Source organism: Strix uralensis, chromosome 16 (assembly GCF_047716275.1).
Source record: "Strix uralensis isolate ZFMK-TIS-50842 chromosome 16, bStrUra1, whole genome shotgun sequence".
Taxonomy (NCBI): Eukaryota; Metazoa; Chordata; class Aves; order Strigiformes; family Strigidae; genus Strix; species Strix uralensis.
The window spans coordinates 12,543,491-12,558,944 of NC_133987.1; the positions used below are offsets into that span (position 1 = coordinate 12,543,491).

Here is a 15,454-nt window from a genome sequence, read left to right on the forward strand (position 1 = left end):
CCCCCACCCAGATGAAAAGACCTATTTCTTCTATGCATGGCATTTTTTTGTTTTGACACAGCTTCAGCACTCAGATACTTGTACAGAGTTCTCCGTGCCATCTGTGGGAGTTGTGCATGTGTAGCTGAGGGCAGTTGTTTGCTAGAAAGAAGTTACTGGATTGTTGAAAAAAAATGAAAGCATCTCTTTGAGGTTTTTCGCTTTGAAGAATTTTCAATTAAAAGTCAGTGATGAAGTCATACAGTTCACCTAGTATATAAATATATTTTTGTCATTTAGGACAACAAGCAAGGTCAATAAAGAATAGTTTTTCTATGTCTCAGTGGAAAGAGGAATGTTATCCATGTGATTGCAAAGGGTCTGCCAAATGGGAAAAATCAGTCAAACAAAGAGCACAGGGTTGCTTGCTGGAGTAAACAATTCTAAGTGAACAAAAGCTCTACATAAAAGTAAAATGTCCCACCCCCTAGTGAAAGCTGCTTTCAAAGCTCTGTATTCTTTCAGAGTGCTGTAATACAGATTAACCTAATGTTTTTCTTCTGCTGATACAACAGTCTGGTTCCTCAGTCTACTACTGTGATTTCAGCTGTCATATTCTGTTCTTAATATTTTAATATTTTACAAACTGCCTTTTAACTTAGATAAAAATCTGTTTTTTCTACTCCCTATACTTTAGAAGATGCATCTGTACTGTACACCTTTCACATCAAGCAAGTTTGTTGGGAGATTTATATATAAAAGTTACGCTACAGGCAAAGAAGGCCAAATAAACCCCAAAAAATCCCCTTTTGTACATGCAGTTTCAGGAGAGCTTAGTTGCCCTTCCAATGCATGCAATTGAAAACCACCAAACAAAATCCTCTTGATACGTACCCGGAATACCAGGCTGCAACAGGCCCATGTGCTAATTTAAGGCGCTCAACGTGCTACCAACCTGGAAGATCTCAGTATATAGAAAACATCATACAGGATAAGAGATGGATGATGATGAGGAATACAGAGAATACCTTAGAAACCAAAAACATGACTGCAGTGGCAGGATATGCCCTCTCTTCTACAATGTTCAAGAAATATGTGCCCAGTGCCTTGCTGGTACAAGACCCTTCTGGATTTTAGGGCTTTTGTTTGTACAGCTGGCAAGGAAAAAAAGTCAGAGTGGATTAAATATCCCACGTGACTATGAATGTCCCATATACAAAATATTAACTATTGCATTGAATTTTATCTAATATTCTTTGATGCGATGAGGCTGGCATTTGCAAATATTTCATAAAAATTGCAACACGTTCAAACACCCCAGGGCTCACACACACTGTTTCGCATTGAAATGGGCAGGTATTTAGGTAGCTGCTAGCAGTGCTTTTAGTCAGGAGCGTCCGTGTCTTACCATAACCTGTGTTACTTAAGCATAACAATTTCAAATCACAATCACGCTAACCAGGAAGCACAGGTTGTCAGCATGAATCTGGATTTCAGGCAGTTATTTAAATAGTTTTCAACATATACTTGCTTCCTATGCAGACAGAAAAGCAAGACGTCCACAGGATTCAGATAAGCTGGAAAGATGGGGAAAGAAGCTGCCTGCTCTAAGTCTTTTCACTAGAAATTTCCATTGGAAAAATGTATTTTCAGGCTGACACTGCAAATGGAACTAAATTGCTTAAAATATTTTGAAATGCCTAAGGAAGATGTTTAGTTTGTATATAGCATAACTCCGGTGAAGTTTAGAACAACTTATACTAGCTGATAATCTAACCCATTTCTTTCAGACAACACACACCTAAAAGCAATAAATAGTGTAAATGTCAGTATGAACAACTAGCTTACAGTCATGTCATTCATATGCTGATTTTTAATGACTTCAGTCTTAGGAGTCCTATAATTCGTTTAACAGAGCAAGAGAAAGACTCATTTCTATTTTCAGTTGCATTAAAAAAAAAAAAAAAGTTGAGCTTTAACATCACAGTTCCCATTTTATCCCTCTATGTCCCTAGTCACTGTGTGCAGTTATGCTGGCAGATTCCTACCATTGCAGAACTGTCATTCTACTGCAGTGGAGACCATGTCTTTTTCTTTACAGAGATTTCCTGCATGCTGGGGAAAGGCGTATGGACATAACCGGGCAGAACAAACTGCCCGAGGATGCCAGTTACGCAGTGGCGATTGCAACTGTGCACTGCTGCCAGTCTCAGGGCAGTGCCAAAAAAACCATTCTCACAGAAGGCTGGATTCAGCTCCTATGAAAATTACAAACACCTTAACTCCCAAGATCTTTGTGTAACAGAAAGCGTGAAAATTATCTACAAAGAATGCATAATCACTATTTAAGGAGGTGCAACATAAGATTTAAATAGAAGTAACACAATCATGATCATTGGCAGCATGATCACCGTATTTCATACAGTTTTAAAACACTGGCTCCTGTTTTAAGTCCTAATACAGAGCAACTGAAGCCCTTATGACAATGTAAGTTAAAAAAATAATCTCATTTCACTTATTTCCAGTATTATGGTTTCTATCTATTTAGGTCATAGGGTTTCTACTGTCAGGACAGCTGAATTTGTTAGCACTAGGTTTCAGTCTCATTACGCTCATTTTTTAATACAGACCGAAACTGATTAAACTATGCTTTAGTCACATGCGTGTTCTAAATCATAGGACACTATAACCATCACTACAAGAATAAGCACTAGGGGAGACTGTGATTAATTTCCTTAGAAGTGAGGTGGGGGTTGCTCTGAAGAGGTTAGCACAACTGTTAACTGTTATTTTTGCCTTGTTACTCCTACTATAATAAAGTTATCTATTAGTTTGTCTGCCACGTTCCTTGGAAATGCAGCTCATTTGACATAGTTTATCATGTATGTGTTACAATGCTGAGGCACAGATGATAGCTAAAGGAAGCACTGGCTTTGAATATATTTGGGTTTACTGTTTTGGTTAGCTCCCAGGAGTGGAGTACTCAAAAATCTGCACAACTCCTATTAGACATCTGAGGATTGGCCTTTGTCCTATTTATATATGCATTAAGTTCAAACATCTTTACCATCTATGTTGGATAATAGACACAATTTTCCCTCATCTTAATGCACTAATACAGAACCAGGACTGACGTTCTGGTTTGAGACTTGGTTGTTTCAGCATAACAGCAAACAAACTATGACCTACTTTATGCACGACTGTGTAATACAACTGGTTTGTGACAGTAGCTTATGAAAGGTTTATACACCCACACTCTTTATTTTGTTTAAATCGTAAGAACTATGAGAATTACATTTAGTAATTTAAACAGTTGAAAACAGTAATGAAAAATACCATAGACTCAGACTATAAGAAGATGAAAATCCATTAAAGAAAATCTATTGGAATAACTTATTAGCAGGGGCTTAGAGTGAAATATATATATAGAAAGGAGTTTCACCCTAGCCTCCCAATGAAATGCCAAAGAAGCCTGAACACGAAATTGGAGCCACCAGCAATCTTTCTGAAATAAGACCTGACTTTTAAAGAGACAGTTCTTTATAAAGTGTGTATAATTTTAGCCTCTTACTATTGGAAGTCAGCATATACGCAATTATGAGTGAAACCTTTCACTTCTGGAAATCTTCAGTCAGTAGTGATAGGAAAATGATGTATTGAAAAAAGATATATTAAACAAACAAACAAATAATAAAATTATGCCCATAGACATTCCTGCTAGTCATGAATCTGAAATGGAACTGTCAAGAGGATCACTCATCAGAAGAGGCTTCTACAAAAGGGATATATAAAAGTGACAGGAGAAACCTAATTCTCCAAATCAGCAACAGAGTTTGTAAAATGCTTAGTCTTGCCTCCATAACTTTAGAGAACAAACAATTTTAGGGCATTTTTTAATTCACTTATGATCACATTAGGGAAGCAAGAGCTGACACACAGGAGACTCCAAAACACCAACAGCCAGTAATGGGAAAAAAGGACTGAAAGATTTCTAGCAGAATTTGTTTAATATTTTGACAGAAAGATTAATAATTCATTTGAATATATCTGGATGGCATTTTTAGAATTCAGGGTGTACAAAGAGAAAAGAAATATTGGAAGATACAAGCATTAGATTAGATGAACAACTGCCATGAACACCTGAGTTTAGGAGAGAACAAACTACACAGAATTAGATATACTGGAGACTGTGTTGCTACTGATTATCCAAGTGTCCTCCACATCATTCAGTGACATGAGACTCATGAAGAGACTACCACAGAAACACAACCATTTAGGGAAGAAGACCCTGGACTGAGAGGAAAATCCAGAATGAAGGCAACCAGCACATCTTCAGTGCATTGATTAATGCAGTTTTTTTCCATGTAAATAGTCAAGATAGAATTGTGAAAATAAAAAGAACTGACCAGGAACAGAGAGAAATCATTCCGGAGTGGCAGGTCCCCAGGAAAAAGCATTTGGGATTTACAGGCAGAAGCCAACATGGGCAGAAAACCAGAATGCCAGATTTGCTGGGCAGCCCTGTGAAAACTGCATTTATACCTATTAGCCACTCTTATTTCTGAAATGTTTCCTACTTGCAAAATATGATAGGTTCTGTAAAGTCACCAAATTTAAACTCTTACACAGACTAAAACGAATGATCAGGTAAAAAACAAAGACAGTTACATCAAAAGAGATGTCCAAGTGACTAATATCGCAGTCTGGGTTTAAAGGGAAGTCAGGGGCAAGTAGCTTGTATGATCTGGAGTCTGTCACCCAGTTCTTTGCTAATCTCTGAATCATATTTTAAGGCTCCACTAACAGTTTGTGGTCTTTCTCTTCCTGCGTTTCCCTCCCTCTTTTTTTTTTTTTTTTAACCAAAAGAGTCTCAAGTCCAGTTTTGCTGCAGGACTATTTGGATGTTTTACTTTTTAACTGGTGACAGCCTTTTCTCCAGGTTTTTAATGTGTCTCATAGTTATAAATAGAAATTTTGGTTTTGAATATCTAAATGATGAACAAAAACCACAAACAGAACTTTCAGTAAAAATGTTCCCATTTTTTCACTATTACCTTGAAAAGGTTAAAAGAGAAAAAAAAAAAAAAAAGATTGCAAAACCCATGAAGAATTTCTCCTCTCCTTTAAAACAGAAAAACAAACAAACAAAAAAATGTTTATATAATCACAGAAAAATCACCAAATTGCAATTTTCTTTTTTCCATTACAAATCATTATTAACAACTGCAGAGTGATGGGTAAAAATACAGCTTTGGTACTGGAGGATTAGTTCAGACTTGTGCTAGCAGATACACTGCTGTGCCTGTGTAAGCACAGTTCAGAATATCATGTATTTTGTAGCTTATCTAAATGATCATCTTTCATTTTTTTTTCAAACATTCCCAACATAGTTTCAGAAATGAAATGTTACTGTAATCTTTATAACTTTTCAAAGACGTCCGACTCCGGGGTGTGGACCAATGAAGAGGAATCTGCATCATGAGTCTTATGACTTTTATCACTACATTCTCAGCTGTTAGTGCCAAGATTAAACTTTCAGAAACATCTCAAGCATCTTGAATTAGGCTTGATGAAAACCACCATATACTCAGCTATCGGCACTGCTTTGTTCTTGGATTTTCTTTTTAAAAAAAAAAAAAAAGTAAAAATTTAATGTCTTTTGTGTAACTGAAACCTTATGCATGTGCTTTTAAATCAAAAGCAATCACATATATGAACCCATTTTAAACCATTTTGACTGCAGCACTTTTGTTTTCAGAAACAACCGAATACCTGTAATGTTCAAAAAAATGTTTTTAAAAAAAAGCAGAGTCAAATTCTTTTAATTGCAGTGTCCTACTGACAGCAAGTAGCCTTCCAATTTAAACCTGTTTATACAGCTCAGTTTGAAACAAAATAATTTGACAAAATAACTTCAACATGTCAGATGTTAACATATATGTGTATATATATGTTATATAACATATATTAAAAGTGTAAAACCATGGAATATGGGGAGCTCACACTTTAAAGAGCTGAGCTCCATAATGAGATTAATTAAAGAATTACAGCTACAGTAAAAGGAGGGCAGTTGAAATTGAAAACAAATTATTTTGCTTAAAATCTTCCTAAAATATGACCACATTTCAACCACCCTTGGTGAAAGTGGAAAAAAAAAAAGAAGAAAGAAAGAAAGAAATTCACATAAAACTGATGAATTCCTTACGGTTCATTGAGCTGAATTTTCCCAAATAAACCACAGAGGTACAGTCTTTAAGAAATCCATTAGCTATGTCTTTTCCTAATCCAGCATTATTACCTACAGTACATTTTAAATATTTTTTTAAGCCTAATGTAAGAAGTCCCATTTATATATATATCCCCTTTTCAATATTTTCCTTGGGAAACTACTCAGTCCTGCAAACATGCATGTGATTGTAACTTCATTTATGGCCACATTAATAAGGATCCATTAGAGCACATGACTATACTCAGATGTTTATTTGTTTATGGAATGAATTCCAAGAAGTTTCACAGTGTAGCCATTTTTTTCTGGGTACTGAATTTAACATTTTTCCCTTCCTCAATTCATTCTGCTTTGATGTGATATGATTATTTACTTTGATACGATTACATACAGCCATGCTTCAAAAGCATGCAGACTAGACTTCCCCTGTTCAACTTTCTTAACTTGGTAGGCATATTTAGCTTTCAAATCTTTCCTCATAATTCAGGTGGAGACACATCACAGCTGTATAAGGAGTGACTGACTGCGTTTCCTTGCTTCTTGACAGTATGCATCTGTTCCTGCTCTAGCGCTCCTAAAATATGCAGCCTGTTCCCCCCTTTATCTGCAATCTCATACATATTTTCAAGGGTTTTCTAGTGACAGAACACCTACATTTTGAGTTTTTCAGCATGTGGCTGGTTGCATCTTCCCAAGGGAAAAGATTCTTTCTGTGAAAGAAGTATTTTTAAAATCTATTAGTATAGGTAAGTAATAATTTCTACTGCCAAAGCAGAAATACAGCTTGAAAATCGAATGGAATGTAAAGGAATATTCCCTCCTGTATCTGGAAATCAACCCCACACCTGCTGTGAAGATTACTTTCTGTCTCAGTTTGGTTCAACTAGATTTTCCACACACTCTAACATTCGCTGTTAACCAATTACCTCGCAAAGCCAAGGCTATGGTTGATCTGTAAGAACTGCTAGCTAATAGGGTCACAATTGTTTTTGCCATAAAACCAGGAACATATCTTTATTTTACTGTTTTCCCTAAGCACAATGCTTTTGAAAAAGAAAACTTTACAAATTTTATGCAGGTAAAAAGAAGAAAAGAAAGCCCTCAGGAAATAAAACAGTTGAGAGTACTAGACAGGGTATAGAGAACCAATGGTCTTTCCAACAGCACACCAGCAGTGAAATAACCATTGCAACAACAGACAGTGTCAGTGGAGTGTTTTGTTCACGTAAGTGATGAATGAACATTTAGGTATTTTCATTAAAAAGTTCAAATATTTTCAAATTCCTTTCATTGTAGGACAGATACTTTTTAATTTCCAGTGATGTCTCATCAGTACTGCATCTGCATAATGCACTACTCAGAATCATGACTAGATGGGGTTTGTCTACTGCGTGGAGACACAAATCAAATTAACCAGATCGTTAACCAAAAAGCAAAGGCCTATTTCTTCTTGGAAGTGTTAAAGCAAAAATATGACTGGAGCTATGTGGGATACCAGCTAGAAAACAAGAAGATACAGCAAATTATGTCCAGTTTCAAATGGATGTTTTAGGCTGCAGATAGTGACAAAATTTATATGGACAGCCCTAGATAAAGGCACGCTGGGAAAAGAAGTTCTTCTAAAGAGACAATCTCATGGTAGAACATCAGCCTCAGGAAACCAAAAGCAGGTCTCGCTGTGTGTATGCCACTGTGTCACATCCTGCCAAACATGATCTCAAATAACATGCAGGTTATTAAATCACCTATTTAAATAAATTTACATTAAAGTAATTTCAGCAAATCAGAATAATAAAATCAGAAAGGACATCATCTTCAAAATAAAAAGCCCCAACTCATCTGCTATTCACTCACATCCTTTGGAGGTTGTTTTTTTATTAGCCATATTTTCTGTAGAAGGTTATATTTCTTTAAAATTCTGCAACGTATTCTGGAACAAATTTATCCCATCAGCTATGCTATATTGGGGAGAATTCTCTTCCTACAAGTCTAAAGCTGTGAGCCATTAAACTGAGTCTTGAGCGCCATGCTTCTTTCTACATTTTCAGTCTGAAAGTAGAAACTGTTAAGAGTTTCTTAACACCTTAAATATAGATCATGTTGTGGAATGTAATGTTACAGCAGTGGAGCAGTATAGCAAACAAAATGTCAGCTAAGAATGCTGTAGCTTTATGATTTTAGGTAAAGGCTGAAAGAAACACACCTTTTTTTTGCAGTCAAAAGAAATTTAGCAGGCATATGCACTACAAAGGTCAACAATCCTGCAAGATGCTATTAATTTATAAAGTAATTTTCACACAAAGTTTTCACACTTTCTACCCTAGAACACTTTTCAAAACTAGTAACAAATACTATAAAAGATATAGTGAAAGAAGAATAGGGAATTGCAAACAAATTTTTAAAAAGACACTTTAAACATGCTGTGAAGGAGAGGGGAGAATCAGTGGTTTATATGAAGCTACATTATACCCTGGCCTACCAAACCAAGCAGACATACCGTGTAGGGTATAGTTTCACATGACACAGCAGGCAGAGGACAGATTAGCTGATCTAAAAGTAAGCAGCCATCACAAATGGGCAGTTTTCCTTCCCTCTATTACTGTTGCACGATTTTGCTTATACTGGATGTAAAGATTGTGTCATTACTGGGCAAGTCAGCTTATCAGGCTGATCCAGTAGAAAACTAACCCAAGGGGCAGCAAAACAGAACTGAAGAGCAGTTCTTTGTCAGATCCAGCAGCTGAACCAACTCACCATGAAGCCATGATCACTAGTGGAGGATGGCAGAAGCCTTGGGCAAGGAAGCACAGGACTGCCTTTTTAATGGGAGAGTTGCTGGATCACCTTAGCTGCCCCATAAAAATCAGACTTTTGGTCCTTACTTGAAAAGAAACTCCCAAAGTGTTTTCTTCTGGTTATATTCTGAAAATTGAAACTTCACTATTTGTTTCAATAATAATGAACATGTTTTAACACACTTCCTGAAACCAGAAAAATAAATTAAGAATGACTTTGGATTTATTAATTACAACCAATTTACATTTCTGGCTTCCTCAATATCCTTTTTAAGTATCACACTGGTCAAGATTATACAAACACACTTTCATAAAATTATACATCTTTGCCTAAAATATATCCTTGAAGAAAGGTCTACATTGCATTGTGCTGAAAGCCACAACAAAGCAGAATCTGACTGTTAGCTCACATTAACCGAGTCTTTGGCTGATATTTTCATGGAAGGTATGCTGATCTTTCTAGTAGTGTCAATAGAATCACATTACTGCCCGAGTCAGCATTTTCTAAAAGCTATTTGGCAGCTCACCATTCATCCCCTACAGTTAGATTCAACACTGTTTAGGGCAGCTAATAAACAGGGTTAGTCATATACAAATTTAAGAGATACTTCATTGTTATTCTTAATGTAGTTAACTTTGTAATGAATTGCCCTATTTTAAAAAGTTCTTCTTCTTTTTCTTTTGATCATGAATCTTAATGCTTTATTTGTGACATCTGAGTTTTTAGTAACAATAAATGCTTTGTCTGCTTGATGTGAAGAACTCAGTGGTTTAATTAAAGGGGATTAATTGAATTAACTGAATTAATTAATTCAACCAAATGTGTAGAAAGACAAGGTTAAGAAGTAGTTGTATTATGCTATTCGTTATTGTATGACTGTTCACAATCCACTTCAGCACAAAGTCAGCTGGGTTAGATTGAATCACTGGTAAAAGCAGTTTAAACTAACCTTGCTGACTTTACAATGAAATAGGGTTTAACGACATTAATAAACAGCAGAATAATAATAGCAGAAATAAGAGCAGCTGGAGCACTAACAAAATTAATTATGGCATCACAGCTGAGATTGATAATGAAAACCCCTGGACAGTAACTTCTCAAACTAGTACAGCTGTTTCCAAATAGCCATCTGTCTGGGCCCCAAGGCTATTTTATGTATGGATACACTTAAATTAACTTAGCAGAGCTCAGTTAAGGAATTACAGAAACAATGTGATAATATTGAAAGCTAATGTGATATCAGCAAGATGAACTTGCACTGGTTTAAGAAAAAAAATTGAAAAGGGGCAATTTTACAACTTTCTTTGAAGTGGTGAAACAGCTGTGTGTCCTAGAGTCCTGAAATAATTGATTTGATGACAGGAAATCTCTGTGAGAGTGATTAAAAGGAAATTTGTTTTTCCTTTTGAAACAATTGGCAAAGAAGGCAAAGGAAATCTTATCACTAACATTACTCTCCAAAACAACATAAATATAGTTTATGGAAAGATTAAATTTCTTCAGAGACAGGATATTTTTGAATCAATTCAACTGCCAAAGGACACAGTCCACTCCACCCTTAGCCCCTACTTTTCTTAGCTGCAACATTTTGAAAATGGTTTCATTTTGTCCTCTGAAAATGCACTTGCAATTTTCACCTTCAAGATTTTACATACATGAAGACTGTAAACTATGATTGTATAATCTAATACATGCATCCTTTTTCACAGTGGTATGTTGTAAATATATAGGTTTATTTCTTAGAAATAAGTGGGAAACGTATGCACTTGTAACTCTTACTGGTATAGTGGACAATGGAACATGTGAAAAAACATGTCTTGATGGGATGATGTAAATGCTAACAAATTGAAAACAGAGAGTCCAAAACACAAACATTACACTGCAATCATTTAAAAGGAATTAGCAAGCCTGCTAGGTCAACTTCTATCATCATCTTCAGGAATGCAATTTTTCAAAAATTAACACTGACAGAATTAAACATGTATTACAAAGATAAGAACTTGGCTTTTGTTTTTTAAATTTATAATGAGATTAATTTTATCATAGTAAATTTGAATCCACTGTTTTCAGATCTAGTAATGTCTCTTTTTAAAAAAAAAAATGCCTACTTTTTTTGTCAAGGTAAACTCTTAATAAACCACAGTAAATAGGCTATGAAATCCCACAAAGACTTAAAGAAAACCTTGGTTGCTCTGCCAGAGTCTTCTTTACATATCAGTCAAGTCTGCTGAAGACAACTTATGGAGTTTATTTTTCATCATTTTTATACACTGTTAGTAGTTACTACTTTGTTTAATCTTCTAGCTCTAAGTTACTAAATCCAAGAATTCTACTTCACTTACTGCATATGAACACCCCATATACATACACACATATAAATGCAGTTTTTCCCTATTGTGATGTACAATTTTGCTCCTCAGAATGAATTCTTTTCAGCTATAAAACATCACTTAGGCAATTGCATGGATTGATAAATAAAACCTGATCTTTTGTGGATTAAAATTGCAATATAAATATGAATAAACGTTGGAAAATCTATGTAGCCCTTGTAACAAGCTGCTGTGACCAAAAAAAAAAAATCATGACAGTCTTCCAGTTTTGGTATTTGTACTGTAATGTATACTGCCCTGAAGAAAATTCTTCTTGTTCTGAACATTTCATAATTAAGTGAAGCAGTGATCAAAAGGTCCTGCACATAGCACCGTGCAAACTCAGAAAAGCATGTCAGCTCATAACACCTTGCAATATATAATACTGTAATAGCAAGGCAACTGAGGAGGCCATGATATATAAAAGAAGGTTTTGAAAACAATGTCTTCTGAAAAATTACTCTTTTATGACGGCTTTGGTATCAGCTGATATTTAACTGTCTTTATGAATTAAAAAATCTACCCTGAGAATTCTGCAGATTGTATTCATACTTAAGCCTTCACAGCTGAAACACAACCTGCAGGAACAGTTTTCATTGTGGACCTGCTGTTGGTGTAGACATGCAGAGGCACTTCTGAGGTTGTCATTCATGGCTGTCTTTGTTAATTATAAGCCTGCCTCTCAAAGAAATCTTCTACTCAAAGAAATCTATTGCTATTTGTATTGGTATCAGTACCAGTATCAATGCAGACTCCTTCTTATGACAAGAACTAACACTGGGAAGGAACATTGGAAGAGCGTCAAGCATTTTGAAGTGTACACAGAACACCAACTAATTCTGCAATTGAAACTGGAAAAGTAGATTTATCCACTGGCTATTTTCTAATTAACTCAGGGTGTATACATATACCTTGCAGTACTACAATGGAAGCAGATTTTACTGGACATATTCTATTAAATAGCATGATGCAGCTGAAGCTAGCCAGCAGGAGCTTCAAACCAGCTCACACATTTTCCCTGGAGATCATGAAGTTTGTGCAGGAAAAGCATCTCCACCAGGAAAATGCTTTTTCTTGCACTTGCAAACATGCAAACCACAGAAATATCCAGTAGCTGCTGCAGTCACCATCTCTCATCACAGGGAAAGCAGCAAAACTGGAGACAGACCTCCCTCTGTGCAAGAGCTTTGTCTAGCATAGGTAAGCCAGGAGGAGTTGCTGAGGTCGTCCAGGCCCTGGGGAACATGGTGGATGCAGTACTTGAATGTGATTCTCTCAACTGCAAACATTAAATCACCCTGTGGTACCAGCATGTGACTGGCAGGTGAGCACTGCAGAGGATTAAAGGAGGAGGCATGTAGAGGCAGCTTTTTAACAGCGAACACTGTCCTAGAGGATGAGAGTTGCCATTGATTCACTTAATGTTATGTTACAAAATGTGGATTACTTCAGAAATCCAGAACAACAATTTAAAATGTTTGCACTCACTACTGCCCAGAGTTTGCTGCACAGCTGTTGTGTGAGAGTGGGTTTAAATGCTGTTCCACTTCACACAATAGAGGAGAAATTGTGTTACAAGAGCACCATGTATTAAGGTATTTATTGGAAAGATTTATACTGTAACTACTGAACACTGTGTTCATTAGAAAACATCCAGTGGAAATACCTACTTAGCCAGTTCTGATGGCAGACTTGGTTGGTGTTCTGCACACACTTACAGAAGGCTTGACAGCAAACTTAACACAGTGCAACTGTAACATTAGCCTGACTAGATGTCCTAAAAACTAACGCTATCCAAGATATGCAAGCACAAATAAGAAATAATAGAAAAGAAGTTTAGGGAATCAAAGATTTGCCAGTGGGAGAGCTTGAGAATTTATACATTTATAACTTTGTGTTTGCTGGTATTATAAAAAGTAGCCCATCTGGAAGTGCTGGGCTTTCACACAAGAAAGAGCCTAGCATTTGTTTAAAATGTTATTATTAGCCCCGAGTGCCTATTACATTTATTTTGTGTGAAGGAAAAGCCATCAAAATAAAGAAAACTGAAAACAAGGGGCTATTTTGTAATCCCAGTTGTTATAATGATCATTACTAGTAACAGATTTCTCCTTCACATATGCGAAAGGAGAAACTTCTTTCACCTTTAGGCAAAAATTTCAAAGGAAGAAAGGAAAATGTGTGGAACTTTCATGCCATCCTTTTAGCCTGATCTGCTTGTAACAGATGATAGATAGAATGGATGCACAATAAAAAGTGAAAGAATAATTGCAGGGCATCAGGTTAATGACCTGACTGCTGTTAATTGACATTTACAGACATTGGACTATTTTATAATTAAAATGCTTCATAGGGAAGTTTTAGTTGTATCATCTGTTAAAAAGGAGGACAGTTTTGAAATGAACAATAGCCACAAAAGATTTGAAGACTAGAGTTGCTGAGGAATTGCAAGGCTCTAGTCACTTACAACATGTCCTGATTGCTACAGCAGTGATGTTAATATACTCTTTATGTATGGTCATTCTAACTGTAGTGTCTAAAATAAAGCATACTGTGAGGATGTCAAACACTTAATTCCAGAATACCCTGGTTTGTATCTGTGCATGAGGAAAATAACTCAATTTAATTAAAAAGGACAGTTGCATAGAGAATAAGGAAAGAAAAAAACATCTGAGTGAAGACCCAGCAGGACATACTCAACGTCTCAGCTGAGACTTGAGATGTGTAGAAATTGGGCACCTGAAGGTGAACCAATGAAACAATGGCGTGGTCTATAGAGGCAGCTCGAAATGGTGAGTGAAAAGCTGCCTAGGTCATTAGGTAACACAGAGGACACAGGCTTCCCATTAAACTACCTAATTCCAGATTGCACATCAGCAATTTTCTGTCACTTGAAATCCAGAGTTGTAGATTTTTCTAGATAGTAGGCATCTAACAGACCAGGACTCAACATTTTAAAACCTTTCACAGAAACCTGATTCTAAACTCTCTCAGCTTGCAGGGATTCAAATGTGTTTCCTTTCCCAGTGAAGTCCCATAAAATGAGGCTCAGAATGAAGGCATCAACAGATGTGGTTTTGTATACTGAGCTGAAGAGGTTTAAGCCATGATTTGCCCCTGGCTTTTAACTCCTGCCAACCACCCGAAGATTGGCACTTCCTCAGTCATGAACAGTAACCAGGTATAAGAATACTATCTCATATTCTGCTCAATTTAACCAAGCTGTGGGCTGCTGAAAGTCATTATCACTCTCTCCCCAGGCACTTTCTCCTTTGTGTTAGGTTCAACAATCATGTTGCAACAACATTGTGGAAAATTATCCGGCCCCATACCGGAACCCCTCACTGATCCAAACCCATGGTGCAGTTACACAATCTAAAACTGATGCAAGAGCTATGGAGTGGGATCAACCCTTTTGGCAGCTCCCAGTTTGATCCAATTGACTGTGTGAAACTGTACCCTGAATGCTCTTATGTAGTTCAGGGCAAAGATTAGCTGTCTGAGAACACATCTGTGACAGTGCCATCAGACTGAAGGACCACACAGTGGTGACTGGTACAACATAATTTTCCCTCTCTACAACACATGAACAACATAGCTGAACGACCTCTTCTCACCTCCATCTATAGTTGTGTAGTTCAAATCCCCCAACACGTATCACGTTTGAGTCCAGCCCACAGAGGCTGATAAAATGCGACTGGCTGAGGAGCTAGTGAATTCTCCTGCATTAGCAGACAAAGAGGCTGGGCGAATAATCATAATTACACCACTTGGCCTAAGTAAACAAATAGCAACTTTAGCCCTGTCAGTAAAGTCCTGTCCACAATCAGAGCAAAAGGAAATATATTACAGAGTTGGTTCCTAAAGCAATCTGGCCTCATTTCCCTTGGCAATTATATTGAATTGTTGGGGTTTGTTTCCTTTTTCTAGAACTGTACAGGCCAACTTATGCTATAAGTAAGTACAGTTCAGAAAATGTGTACTATGATCCATCTGGTAAAAATCAGTATTTACATGTTGTGTAGCTGGTAGAGGTCTGATCCTGCCCTAGGAAATACTGTGCCAGTACATTGTCATAGTCCTC

The 15,454-nt window shown here is 36.6% G+C and overlaps 1 protein-coding gene across 1 annotated transcript in view; it reads right to left on the reverse strand.

Moving 5' to 3' along the window:
- Positions 1–15,454, reverse strand: part of IQCK (IQ motif containing K) — a 44,359-nt gene that overhangs the window by 1,612 nt on the left and 27,293 nt on the right. The window lies entirely within an intron of this gene.